This window comes from Hirundo rustica, chromosome 9 (assembly GCF_015227805.2).
Source record: "Hirundo rustica isolate bHirRus1 chromosome 9, bHirRus1.pri.v3, whole genome shotgun sequence".
NCBI classification, from domain to species: Eukaryota; Metazoa; Chordata; class Aves; order Passeriformes; family Hirundinidae; genus Hirundo; species Hirundo rustica.
Genome location: NC_053458.1, coordinates 4,478,864 through 4,492,915, shown reverse-complemented (window position 1 = coordinate 4,492,915; position 14,052 = coordinate 4,478,864).

Below are 14,052 nucleotides of genomic sequence, written 5' to 3'. Positions count from 1 at the left end.
CAGCAGCAGCATAAGAAAATAACAAAATGCTTCAATATTTCAGTGGGAATCAAGGTTCTGTGGCTTTTTTGGGGCAGGGCAGCAGGGTTTTTACAAGGCTAATTTCAGCTACTCAAAGTATTTCAGCAGGTTTTTGAAGGGGGGACTTACAAGCCTGAACTGAGCGAGGCTTAAACTCGGGTTTATCCATCCCAGGTGCCAGGAGTGCTCAGATCCACACTCCGTGTTCCCTGGTTTGGATCTGTTGTATCCTGCAGAAGGCAGAAGGAGGAAGCTTATTTGACCTGGAGCCGGGAAGATGTCTGACAAAGTAATGTGACCAAATTAAGACGGATGAAAAGTGGGGACACAGGAGGGGAGAAAAGTGAATTTCTTTTCCTCTTGTGGAAAATCTAAGCAAGGCAATACCTGCTGCAGACCAAGTGGCATTCATTTCCCTCGTTTACCTTACTGGGGAGACTGGGATTTTAATTTTATTTCATTTATTTTTTTTTTACGATTTTCTTGAAGCTTTTTTTTTTTTAATCTGTATTTTGATTTTCTTTAGAACCACATCTTCCTGCTACAAGGAAAAGAATCAGTAAGCCATCACCTCCACTTCCTGAAATACTTTTACCACTGATTTTCCCCCTTTTTTTTTTAAATTAAATGATGTAGTCTGTGGTGACTGGCTGAGGAAAAATCCTGCTAGGTCCCTGCAGCAGGTATTCCTCGGAGGAACATCACAGGGGAATAATGGCAGCAGAGGGAAATGATTGTGTTCTTCAGTCCTTAGAAATCTGGACTCCTTATCCTAGGAAAAGATGGATTTCTCCAGCTCTGGTGGGTTCATCTTCCATGGGACACCAAGTGCACATAACCACAAACAGTAATCAATTAATGATCAGATCATTAAATAATTTCAGTCCAAGGCCTGCTGCCAAGGGAAACGCCACAGAGATTGTGTTATCACAAACTGGTGAACAAACTGTGAAAAGAAAGACTTTTCCTGACACAGAGGAAAGGTGGAAATATCTATAGAGAGCAGGAGGGGCAATGTAATTATGAAGAATTTGAAGCTACAACACAAATACAAGAATATACCCCCTGAGCCAGCACTGCTCTAAAATATATGTAATTTTAGAGTCATGGAATGCACCCATTAAATCACAGATGCTAAATGTGTGCTTAAAATTAGGCCTATGTGTGAGGCCCTCGCTGGGCTGGTGGTCAGGTGGGGCATGGATATTAAAGGTATTGTACTCTTGGTATATCACATGGAGTGAAAAGGAAAAGAAACCAAAAATGAGATGAGAAGACGTGAAACAAGGAAGAAAATTCCTGTTTTAATAGCTAGTACACAAGGATGAGGCCAGAAATATCACATCAGAAGAGAGAAGAGGGATTTCCTTGGAACAATTGGACCAGGTAACCTAGAAGGAACTAACAAAGATGAGGTTGCTGTCTTGGTGAAAAGAAACCTGATGTTCTCAAAAGACATGGCTGGATTTGAGACAGTTCCTTTTGTTTTCATAGCAGGCTTCCCTTCACTTCTTCCTTTCCTTAAAAAAAAACAAAAAGAAAAAAAAAAAAAGAAAAAAAAAAAAAAAGAGCCAGAAGACCTTCTGCCTTTGTTCAGGAGCTCCTGGAGTCCCATCACTGCTGCTGTGTTGCTGCAAAAGTCATGCCCCACCTCAAGTGGCAACTTCAAGGTCTCTGGAGAATGCACCACATTGTCTGGCTGGAAAACCCCCGGCCATCTAATAAGTGCTTTGGTTCCTTATAATCTTATCAATGATTTTGCTCAAAAAGCCCAACAGCCAACAGAAAAATGCTCCTGTGGGTCTGATCCAAAGTTCAGGTAAAGTCAATAAAAATATTCCTCAGGCACTCTCCATGTGGAACCATATTTTGACCTGTCTTTCTAAAGCTTGCAGGGAAAGAGAACTGCTCAATTTGTCTAGTTGCTCTTTAACAAATGGTTTTAGTGTTTTTGAAATTCTGCCTTTGGGATGTTCATGCATCACTGAACACCGTTAAAATAGATTTTGACATTGGTATTCACAGCAATGCTAAGAAAACTGCCTTTCTTTACAGGAAGGAAAAAACCTAACCCTAAAAGGAACATTAAACACATAAATAACATGAAACATGCCTGTTTCCACAATAATTTCAATGATTCATTTATTTGTTTTTAGTCCAGGGCTTTTAAGATAAAGATTCATCATAGGAATTATTTTTTTTAGGTAACGCACACCATAAACATTTTATTTTCCCCCTCACTCAAGATCCGATCCCTTTCCCTTTTTTTTTTCCTGCAGAAAGCCAGATTTTTCCAAACTTTTGGTGAATAAGTGATGACGACGGGAAGTTCTCTAATCTCTTGCCATTTACAAGTGAGTCCACGTGGAGCTTTTGGATGGAAAGTTGCAGCAGAAGGTTCCAAGAGCTGCAGGGCTCTCTAGCTCCAAGCTGGGCTGAGTGTATGGAGATGTATCCCAGGCAGCAAAATCCACCTTTTCCAGAGTAAGCTCATTCTAAGGACTTGTGGATGTGGCACTTGGGGACACGGGTTAGTGGTGGATTTGGCAGTGCCGGGCTAACGTTGGACTTGATGATCTCAGAGGTCTTTTCCAAACTAAATGATGCACTGATTCTGTTTTCTTTTTTTCATCCTCGCCCTCTAATGAGCCGTGGCAGCCTTTTCTTGCCTGCACATTCCTTAATACCTATGTAGCCTCTGGGATAGGTAGGGAAGGATTTGGCTGCTGTAAGGGTGTCACAGGATCATTCTGGTCTGACCCTGGGGACCACGCTCTGATTTTCCTTTTTCCCATGTCCAGAGGTGTTTGTTTGGAGGGAGTGTGAAATTTGCGTTTCAGCAGCCCAGAGGTTAGCCCTGGATTAACTCCTCCTGCTCCTCCCTTACAGAGTTGTGTCATCTGGACAGGGGCTTAGGGGTGAGGAATGAGCCTGTCCATGACTTCTGGTGATTTAACAGGGTGGTTTATTCCATTAATACATTATGTTTTGAGGCATGGCCCTTGGGAGTCAACGGGAATATTTCCAGTTGGTTTCCATTAACTAAATATAAAACGGAGTTGCAGCTCCAGAGGCATTTAACTATGGAAAAACTCCAGTAATCACAAACCCCAGGACACCAGACCCTACAGATCATGGCTCTGGGCTGTGGGTGACTATGACTTGTAGAACTGTCTCCTCTCTCAGGTTAAAGGCCAAGCCCTGGAAGGACTAACTTGATCTTGGTTTAGTGAGTACAAAGTCAAGAACAAACCCCTTCACTCTTGCTTAAGTTCCCTCACCAAACACACCGAGAAATGGAACATGGCATTTCTTCCAAGGTTAAAACATTGTTCTCAAATGTGTGTGCATGTATATATATATATGTGTGTGTGTGTGTGTGTGTGTGTGTGTGTGTGTGTATATACCATGAGATATATTAAGGATATTAGGCTTTTGCTTGTGGTGGTCTTCTCCAAATTCCACATGCTTCCTGCAAAGGGACGTTGTTTCATGTCTTGTGCTCCAAGTTTCCAGCTCAGTGGTGGTCACAGCTCTCCCTCACTGTTTCTCCTGGTTTTTTTTTTTTATTATTATTTTATTTTTTTATTTATTTATTTTTTATTTTGTAAATTTTTCAGTTTACTGCAGCTCTTTTATCTATATGGGAAATGTTTTTTTTTATAGTCCTTACACCACTGGGGAGATACAAAAAATATCAGCAGGGTTCAGGTCTCAGATTTGTTGTAATAAAAATGATACACGGGCAAAAAGTAATTAATGGATATTGAATATCTAATGTGGATTCAGTTCTAGAACATTTTGAGCGTTTTTGCTTTGGAGCAAATACTCTGCTTGGGCTAAAATGTGAAAAGCTTGCAGGATTTTTTTTTTTTCCAGAGAGAGGGTTACTGCTATGTGGAAACACGGTCTCTCATGCCACATAGTAAAGTACATTTTTTTCCTCTTTTGCAAAAAAGTGGTGAGAAGCCAGCTTTCTTATTTTTCCAATTTGTCATTCCACAGGGAGAAGACTGGAGATTTAGTAATATCTTAGAAAAAAAGGATTGCCAACACAAATGTAATTGTTTCTCACAAAGGCACATTAAGGAAACAACATTCAGTGCTTCCAAAAACGCAAAACAAAGCTGGATGTAAAATAATTTTGAGAGGAATTTGTGGTATGTAACCAGGAATGAGTGCATGCCTGCTGAAGGGACAGATCATTTAAGTTCAATGGGATGTATTTCTCCACAAGCCAGATATTCCATGTAACATAATTCAGGAAGCCCCATGGGAGGGGCTGTAGGTGGGGAATGGACTCTTGGGTGATGTGTTTATTCACGGGCTCAACAGGAATCAAAGCTTTTCCAAATTGAGAGCTGTTTGCGTGCTTAAGACATCGTCTAAAGTTGCCCAGCTGGGCTGGTGGGACACTCTATGTACAGCCAAGAAAACATGGATTGAACACTGGGACATTAACCCATAAACAAAGCAGGGATCCAGGAATCCTGTGCATAGGACTTGGCAACTTCAGCTCTTTGATGATAGCAGGAGAGGCACAACTCAGATCCTAGCTCAGCTACAAAATATATCCACACCTCCACATTCCCAGCCCCACAAAATTCTGGCTAAATTGCATTAATTTTAGTGTAAACAGGACGTGTTTCATATTTAAGCAGGAGCTGGGGTTGCTGTCCTGAACCCGAGCCACGGCAGATGAACATCTCCACCTCAGCCTTGTTTTTGTTTTGCTGGTTCTGCTTACAGCAAACAACCGTGTCTGAGAAGCCTGGGGTCCGTGGGATCAACTGTTTAATCAGCTGTAGCAAGAATGTGATTGTCTTTGTTGTTAACCACTCAGCTATGAAAAGCGTGAATAGTATATGTACATTTGGAAGCACCACACGAGTGGTTTTGTCCCTGCTTTGCTCCCTCCTACTGGTCAAATGCTCAAAATAAGTTAAATATTTTGGAAGTCAAGCGTTTCGCTGTTTTTTTCTCCAAAGTCTGTGTTTTCAGTTCAAACAGATAATTGCATCTGTAATGGAGAGATGTTTTCCTCACTTGGCTCTGTTAACATCACAAAACACCTGCTAGGGCTGAGCTGCTTTTACCTCTGAAATGTTTGTTTTTCACCACTTTTTCTGCAGTATAAACGTACCACTGCAACTACAAAAGTTTTGCCTTAGGATTTTATAAAAAACCCCCTCCTTGGCATGGAAAAATTGCACTCGCTTTTGCTAGGTTTTGTTGGATTTCTTTTTTTTTTTTTTTTTTTAATATATATTTTCCTTAGACCATAAACATTTCTCAGGCTTGCAAGAGAAAGGAAAAAAAAAAAAAAAAACCCAGCCAAATCTAATGTAACTGTTGAAGTGTCAGAAATGCAAATCTCCTGTTGCTGCTGTTTCGGAGTACATGGGGTGGAGGATGAGGAGGTGGTTCCTTCTCCCAGGTCAGCAGCTTTGCATCCCTGCAAAGGGAAGATTGAAACGCCTGTCTCTGCCCACACAGCAGCCAGAGAGGGCTCTGTCTGCATTTTAGGAGTGCCCAGCACACAGCCCACTGCCCACAGGTGGACTGGGAGAGGTCACTGGTGGTCACTCAGCACCCGTAAACCATGGAGGAACAAATTCTGCTCCTGGGCACTGCAGTGTGGCTGAACCGAGCCCCGAAGACCAGCTCATGTGAGCGATTGCTTCACTCTGTTGAGTGGTTGGATGTTGCAAGATCACTCAAGGTTTCAGCTGTTTTCCTGGACACTGGAATGTGTCTCTGGTCCCAGTGTTGACTCATTTCTCCCAGGAACGCTGGCTCTGGACGTCCCGAGCAGCTCCTGTGCCTCCAGGGGAGCAGGGTGCAGGGGCAGCCCACGGGTGCACACCCTCTCTGGCACACAGAAAGCGGATGTTGCAATGCTCACGTGTAGATTGCCAGGTTTTTAATGGAAAATTAATGGATGGCTGACCTCAAAATGCTGGGAGCTACCTAGAGGGTTACATCACTCTACCACCCACAAGTGTTTCTTGTGAACTTTTCCCGACTTTCCTTCCCGAACCTCTCGGCTGTCATCTCCTCTGGATTTGGGCAGGCAGCAGCATTTGGGTTTGGTTTTAAACTCCTAGGAAAGGCATTTCTGAGGTGCTGCTGAGTGTGGAGACAGGAGAGGTTTCCAATGACACCAAGTGTGGCACAGACTGTTCCTGAACTGAGCTTTGACTCTGTTAGTGCTGGTATCAAGGAGTTGCTGATATCCAGGAGCTGTTGGGTGGGAGAGGGTCTATCCCCTTTTCCCTCACCACTCTCTCATCTGAATCTTCCTCAAAAATAGTCAGAGAAGAGCAAACCAGAGCATCCTTTAAAAGTTTCCCCAGTCTCATCACGCCATGTCACGCTTTTGAAATGTCAGTCCAAGAAGGGAAGTGTCCCTGTTTTCTCTCTCATTCCCAGCAGCCCCTTTTCTAACTCTCATCTTCAATTTTAGGGGGAAAAAAAAAAAAAAAAAAAGGTGAAAAAACCCCAGAAGTGATAAACATCTTGCCACATTGCATAACTCCCGTCCTCAGTGCATTTTCCATGCTCCGGAGCCAGACAGGTTTTCCATTTTGTCTTCACAGATTGTCTGACTCTTTGGAGCGACAGCTCTATCACAAAAATCTCTATCTCTTGTTTTCTAAATCTGCAGCTGTTTATGTTTTCCTGGCTTCCAAGCTGCTCTTGGTGTCCTGAAGACACCGGCAGGAGAACAAGCGCTGGCTGTGAGGAGGCAGTGGGGGGTCCGCAGGGGAGCTGTGCCTTAGCCCCCCACCTATGCTCGGGCAAAAAATGTCCTGCAAGACCCAGGAATGTGTTTTCCTTTCCTTACCCCCAGGTAAAGCTGGAGCTCCCAGATGGGAGGCTTTGCCAAGAACGGGCAAGCTGCTCCTTGCCTGCTCGTGCTGCCGTGCCCGTCACAAACACTCGGTTGTTTCCGGCAGCCCGGGATTGACAGGAAAAACTCAGATATTCTGGCCCTTTCCCTGCTTCATTTTAGCACAGAGAAAACCTGGAAGGATCCATTTGCCTGCCTTTCCCATGGTGTGGGTGGTGGCACCGAGGTAGCCAGGATAGAACCGTGTCCGTGCCTCCTTGAAGCCGCCGCTGTCGTGCCGGAGTTTTCCTCTCCCTGCCCGCAAAATGTAACCCGAGCCTACCCCCATGAAACTTGCTCGATTTAAAGTTTACACAAATCATCTCCTTACTTCCAGTTTTCCTTGGCTCTCTCCGGGGTTTTATTTGTTTTTCAGCCCTTTTCTCAGAGGTGGTTTCTCAGCACCCAGCTGCCCCTTAATTCCAGGGCGGAGGGAGCCTCCAGGGGTCAGGTTTCCCACCTGGATGATGCTCAGCAGCCCGCAGAGCCCCAGGGAAGGGAAGGGAAGGGCCAAAGGATGTGAAGGAACTGGGAGATGCTGGCTTGGTTATCCAAGCAAAAGGGATTGGAAAAGGATATTGAGGGTGTTACAGTTCTGCAGCATCCTAAGGACAGCGTCAGGAGGTCACCTGAAGTCCAGGTATAGCTTTACAAGGAGGATATTCAGGAGAAAAAAGGGATCTCTGAAAAACAGGTCTGTGTGATTTTGAGCACTTAAGGAGGCATAAAAATCCTTTGGTTTTATAATGATGTTAGGTGGATCTCTGGAAAGTGCTCTGTGATGAGGACAAGACTCGAGGATGCGGTTCCAATCTGAAACATGCCTCTGATTCACTTTTTCTGGGTTCTTTGCACTGCCAGGACCCCTTTAAACTCTAATCCTTCCTCAGGGTGCCTGACTTTTTATAGATGCACACCATAAGATAAACCTTGTCCTGCTTTTGTGGAGATACTTTTCATGCTACTCCACTAGCACACTGTAAGTTAAACCAATTTCTATTGGATTCATATATACTGAAGATGACTTAATTTTATTTCCTTTTTTTTCCCCCTCAGCCCCCCGCTAATTCCTCCCCTCAATTTTCATCTCCCAAGGCCATAGCTGGAGCAGTTTTTGTCATGATTATCACTCATCATAATTGAGCCAGCCTAACTCATGATGTCATAATAAGAAATCAACTCTCTTAAGTGATTTTGTAGACAACTCATCTCGGTAATTCCCCTGCCTTTACCCCGACAATAACCTTATATCTTTTTGGCCTGTTTTCTTTTTTTTTTTTCCCCCTTTTTTTTATAACTAGGATAATTGGTTTTGTCATGATGGTAGCAGTGCTTTGAGTGCCAAAAACATATCCCCAGAGCAGCTGTGATGAAAAACATAGTGGTGAATTTTGCAAGTCATTATTAGTCATTCGCCAAAAATGAATGGCAGCTCAGGCTCGAAGCGTGTTACCCAGAGGGTGCCCAGGAAGGAAACCTCTGTGTGCCAGGGGCTTTCTTCTTTCCACCCAGACAGGTCAGGCTTTCACTGAGGGTGGGCAGAATGATTCACGTCCTGCCAGAAAAAAGCTGGGACCCATTTCTTGGAAGAAACAGGAATGGAAGCAGAGCCTGATTCACAATGTCTTAATATTTCTTGAAAAATCGCTTTTGAAAGCTTGCCTTGCTGTCAATTCAGATTCAGTGACCTGACAGTGCCTTAGCTGTCCTTTTCTCCTTGCTCCATTCCCTAAATGCAGTCATTGCACCTTCAGGGGTTACAAATCCGCACTCCTGATGTGCAGTTTCTCAAACACTTTCCAAACCCCAGCAGGGAGATTTCCCCACCCCTCTCCACTTCCCCATGTGATGCTGTGGCTGTGACTCCCTCTCAGCTCCATCCTTTCCACATCCTCCCCTCATTTTCCATCCCAGGCTCTGCAGCAGCCCTTTGCTGAGCACCAGGGAGGGGTGACGGGCTTGGAGTAACCCTCAGTTCTCTGATTTCTGCTCCATTTTCTCTGCACCACAAACACTTTTTCCCCTCTCCATGTTTGTGGCTGGAAAACATCTGAGACTGTTTTCCTCATCGAAACTTCCATCTGGGTTAATTTTGACAGTTCCTATTTTACCTCTCCTCTCCCCAGCCTCCAAGACACCCCCCTGTTGCTTTTGCACCCCTTTTTGAGCACTTGATAAGACCCCCTCCATTCTGCCACACCAAGATACCCACGTGGGACAGGGAGGAGACCTTTCTCTTCAGCGGGGTGGTAGATATGACAGCATTTTTTTTGTGTTTCCTAGTAGAAATTCCAATGCCCTTGATCACAGCAGTCGCTGAGCCCTTCAAGCTCTGACATCCTTTTTCATACTGGAAGCCACGGTGTTACTTAGAGTGAGTCAGTGGTGATCACTCAGATTAAAGCTCTTTGCCACAAATTAGGAAGCACTTTTGCAGTGTTTAACCAAAAGCAGGGCAGAAACAGCAGCTCCTGAGGAACCCCAGGCAGGAACAACTGGGCTCCATCAGGTTAGCAGAATGATTTCTCCAATTTCCCCCTGGGAAATCTCCATCAAGAGCACAACTCCTGGCAGCTTCCCTCTCTCCAACACCCTGCAGAGGTCACTGCCAAGGTCCAGTCTCGGTCAAACAGTCATGTCTTAGCACAAATTTGTCCTGGGCAGATTCTGACTGCTCCCTGATGGATCTCTGCTCTATGCATCAGCAGTACAGCAGTGGCTTGTGATTTATCAGATCCCCACACTGAGGCTCCTGCTGCTCTGCAGAAGTCCTGCCAGAGAGTCTGAACCAGCTCTTGTGAAAATTTTAAGAGCTTTTGTAGTCTTGATTGGGGAATTTGTCTCTTCAGGTTATATTTCTTCCATCCCTGCAGGCCCTGTGTGAATTTCATGGACTTATTTGGCTCTTTAAGTCCTCCCTTGCTGGGGAGAAAGTTCCCGTGAGCTCATGGATGTGCTCTGTCTGCCCTTCCATGGGAGCCCTCTTGTTCAGGCCTCTCCAAAATCCACCTTTTATCCTCTGCCACTTTTGATTTGTTGGTGTTTCTTCTTCCACCAGTACTTTTTTTCAAGCCCCTTTTTTTAGCACAAGAGAGGTTTATATGTATTACATTGTTTGTAGCCGACATTTCTACTTCAGTTGAGCTGGAAATGCTGCACCAGGGGTGGTCCTTGCCTCACTTCAAGTTACCTTTAAGCTCCCACCAGCCAGGAATCACTGCCACTTTCCACTGAGTGCTGTGGAGCAGCTTGAGCCTGGCTTTGCTTCATGGCCCAGGGCCCAGGTAACTTGTCCTTCTGCAAATTCTCCTCCTAAGGAAATAAATGTCTCCATTTCCAACTTGGGGGGGGAAAAAAATGAAACAATCCCTCCCCCTCCTCCCCCCCAAAAACCCACAAAAACCAAAAACAAACAAAGAAACCAACAAAAAAAGTCCAACCAATCAGCCAAACAAAAACCCCTCAAAACCAAAACCAAAACAAACAAACAAACAAACAACCCCCCCCAAAACAACAACAACAAAACACCAAACAAACAAACAAGCACACACCAAAAAAAACCCCACAACAAAGCCCAAAGAACCCAAGATAAAACCTCATGATCTCAGCAGGTCTGAGGAATTTTCTCTGGGGCAGATATTTGGCACTGTCCTGTCAGCTGAATCCATGGACAGCCTATTTTGATGAGCTCCAGTGAGACCTTGGATTTGGGCAATCTCCAGTAGATGATGAGCTGCTCACCAGAGCCCTTTCAAACCAGCTCAGCTCCAAAGAATTGTTTCCCTTCCATCAGATGTGTCCTTATCCCCAGCCCCTTCTGTGTGGGATTTTTTCCTGCTGATGTTCTTTTTGCAGTGGACAGGGAGCTCAAAAGGATGGGAAAAAAAAGTCTTCCTGTGATGCTGTTGTTAGATGCATACTCTGGGAACCGCCTTCTTGGCAGAAATGTGGACAAATCATATATTTCCTTTAGTTTTTCTTTGGAAATACATTAAAAAATGACGGCAGTCACAAAGCTGTATTGTTACCATTGAATGTTGTTTGGGGAAACCTTGTTTTGCTGTTTCTTTTCCATACATTTATTTGGGAGTTTTTCTTGGCTGTTCTTCTCTTCCATAGGCAATAAACTTCAAATTATTGTAGGATTTGGAGCTTCACTTAGAAAAAAAAAGTCAGAACTTGACAAAATGCCCACTAATAGAAGTGGAAAGTCTCCCACTGACTTTGAGAAAGATTTGCTCGTGTCAGAGAACATCCAAGAAATGTTTTATTTTATGATGCTTTCAGAGTTCAGGAAATGGTGACTCTTTATATCCAAAGAGTAGACGAATGCTGGCTCATACATTTGCAGAATTTTTCTCCTGCTCCAGCATCACTGTTTGACTTTGGTCTGGACACTGCTGAGGACAAAGCACTAACATGGAAATGACATCTCTTTTGCCCCTGTTGTCATTGTAGGCTGCCCAATATTCTTAAGGTTTACTTTAAAACAGTGCTTGGCCAATCAACTTGAAATTTGAAGAAAACTGATTTAGGAATGGGATTCTCCTTTGCATAGCAAAAGGAGATATAACAAGACACAACATCCAGACAAATCTGGGCTGGAAACAGTCCAAAATGTCAAGGGTGGAAGAAGAAAACTATGAGATACCTCGTGAAGGTTTGAGTTATGGATGGGACATGTTGGATTCTCCACCACTAGAAGCCAAAATTGAGTTGTTTTCTTCTGGGTGCTCAGCATGACTCAGAGGCACCACTGGGTAGGGAATAATTCAGGACAAAGGTCATCCTGGGTTGTGCAGGAGGTGCCAAAAGACCATCATTACAACCCACCCCGAATTTATAATCACAGAATTGCATGAAGTAGGTAATTACTGACAACATGCACTTCAAATCTCAGTTCTCACGCACGTGGCAGAAGGTTTTGCTGGCAGAGAAATGTTCTGGAAAACAGGGAAATTCTGCTGCAGCCTCTGGAAAGCAGCGTGGTGTGGGAGGTGGAAAGGAGTTATAAAAGTGGAATAAATGAGGTGTTTGGTGCAGGTAAAAATGAGGCTCTGCTTTGTCTGGTCCTGCTCTGGTGGCAGCCAAATTGTCAGGATACTTGGTGTCTCCAATCCCTGAAGAAGGGGCATCCCAAAGTGCTGATGAGGACATTTTGGGCTCTGTTAAACCCCAAGTTATTTTGAAGTAACAAAAGCTGTGAAGTTGACACCAAGAAAAAGGAAAAAGAAGAAAGGGGCCCGTGTTTTGTGGTTAACAATAAACGAGTGTCACATCTCTTTCCAAAGCAGAAACCTCTCAATTTTTGCTTCTGTCTCATTCAATTATGCTCAAAGGGGCCACACTTAAGAACTGCAGGAAAAAAAGGAGCCAGACCTTTACAATAAAAGACACAAAGCTGAGTTTGGCAGTGCCAGCCTTTGCTTCCTGCAGTTCATGTTCTGGAGAACAGTCAGGACGTGATGTCAGGGCTGGGCTGGTGCCAGGGTAACCCCTGACACCTGGGCATGTCCTGGGTTGGCAGCTGTGTATCTGCCCATGTTCACTGCCAGGCCTTTCCAGAGCATCTCAATAAAGAGATTTCTGACGGCAGATTAATCGGGTTGCTCATTTCCCTGTCTTACACAGAAAATTTAGAAAAAAACGCTACAAAAGAACAAACAAACCTTTTTCTTGACCAAGACACAAAATCCCAGAGAGTTTACAGCTGAGGTGTTTAAATCTCTGAGGCTGGACATGGTGGGTCCACATATCTTGTTCTGGATAAATCAGTGTAAATCTCCCTGCATGAAGGTTTAAGATCCCCAGGTAACCCATACATAGGGTTCCTGGTTCATACCCTTCCTGGCACTTGACATTATTTTCTCTCTCCCGAGTTTATTAGTCGATGTCCACATTCTTCATTATTCCCATGCTGTGGCTTGAGTTTGTTGTTGTGGATTGGAGCTGCTGTTGGGAATCTTAGGGCAGCAAGGCACAGGCTCAGTGCTGCCCAGGCTTTCACAAACATTCCTCTGCCCCCTGCATGGCAGGCATGTCTCTAGGTCTACTCTCATGCTCTGATTTTTTCACCAGGATGGAAGGAAATCACACAGATGCCTCTGTTCCCACTTTTATTCCAGCTACATAAAATGCTGAGAGCCTCTCCCACCTTTGCTGATTTGTTTCAAAACTTATTGGAAGCTAAGGAGAGGCAAATGGGATATAAGAGGGATGGTGCTGAGCCCAGATGGGATACTGAACTGAAAAAGTTCTTGGATAGGGTGATAGGTAAGGAAGTATGCTAGAGCATGAATATAAAATCAATCTTCCTCTATTGTTTTTCTTTTCCAAGTAAAATTCTAACAGATCCTCATTTACAGTCTGGATATCTGCCGTGAAATGTTTGACATACATTAAACTTCACGCTGTTAATTATTGGAGGCGTTCTGGAAGTCTCCTGAGGCATTTGGTGCAGAGCTGTGTGGCTCAGCAGTCCCTGTGCAGGAGAGGTGGCATCTTCTCCTCACACCTCTTTGTTGTGGTGGCTGCTGCCGGGCCGTGTCATCTTCCTGGCCGGGATGTCAGCGCCAGCCTGGAAAACTGCTTCCCGTTGTTAATTCAGCCCTGTGCGGTGGGCAGAGGATGTTCATCTCCTGGGACAGGGTGAGCAGAAGGGACAGAGCTGCAGACACCCACAGTGGTTCCACTCAGAGCCTGTGAGAACTGGAGCAGCAGCGATCCGCCTTTCCCCGGGGCAGGGCTGGAGACCCTCCTCTGCTCAGCGCTCAGGCGCTGGGATTCCTGACATCCAGGGGGTTCAGTGCTGAGTGCCAGCATTGCCCAGCGCTCTGCAGAGCCTTTCTTTCACCAGGCTCAAGCTTGGAGCCAGCCACAGGCTGGTTGGTGCGTACACAGGAGCTGGGGCTCAGGCTGGGCAGGCAGGGAACCACGGCCAGCGGGAGCAGCGGAGCTGAGAGCTTCAAGCTCTGCTTTGTTCCCCGTGAAGCCAGGGGACGTTAGATTCTCCTGCTTACTGGGGAGGCAGGAAAGACAGGAATTTCAAAACTTCATTCCTTCAATTTGCCCTTCCCTCAAAAATGCTGCTCTTCCTTCAATTTCTTCTCTGGTCTCCAGCCTAAGCCAAGTTTTCATAA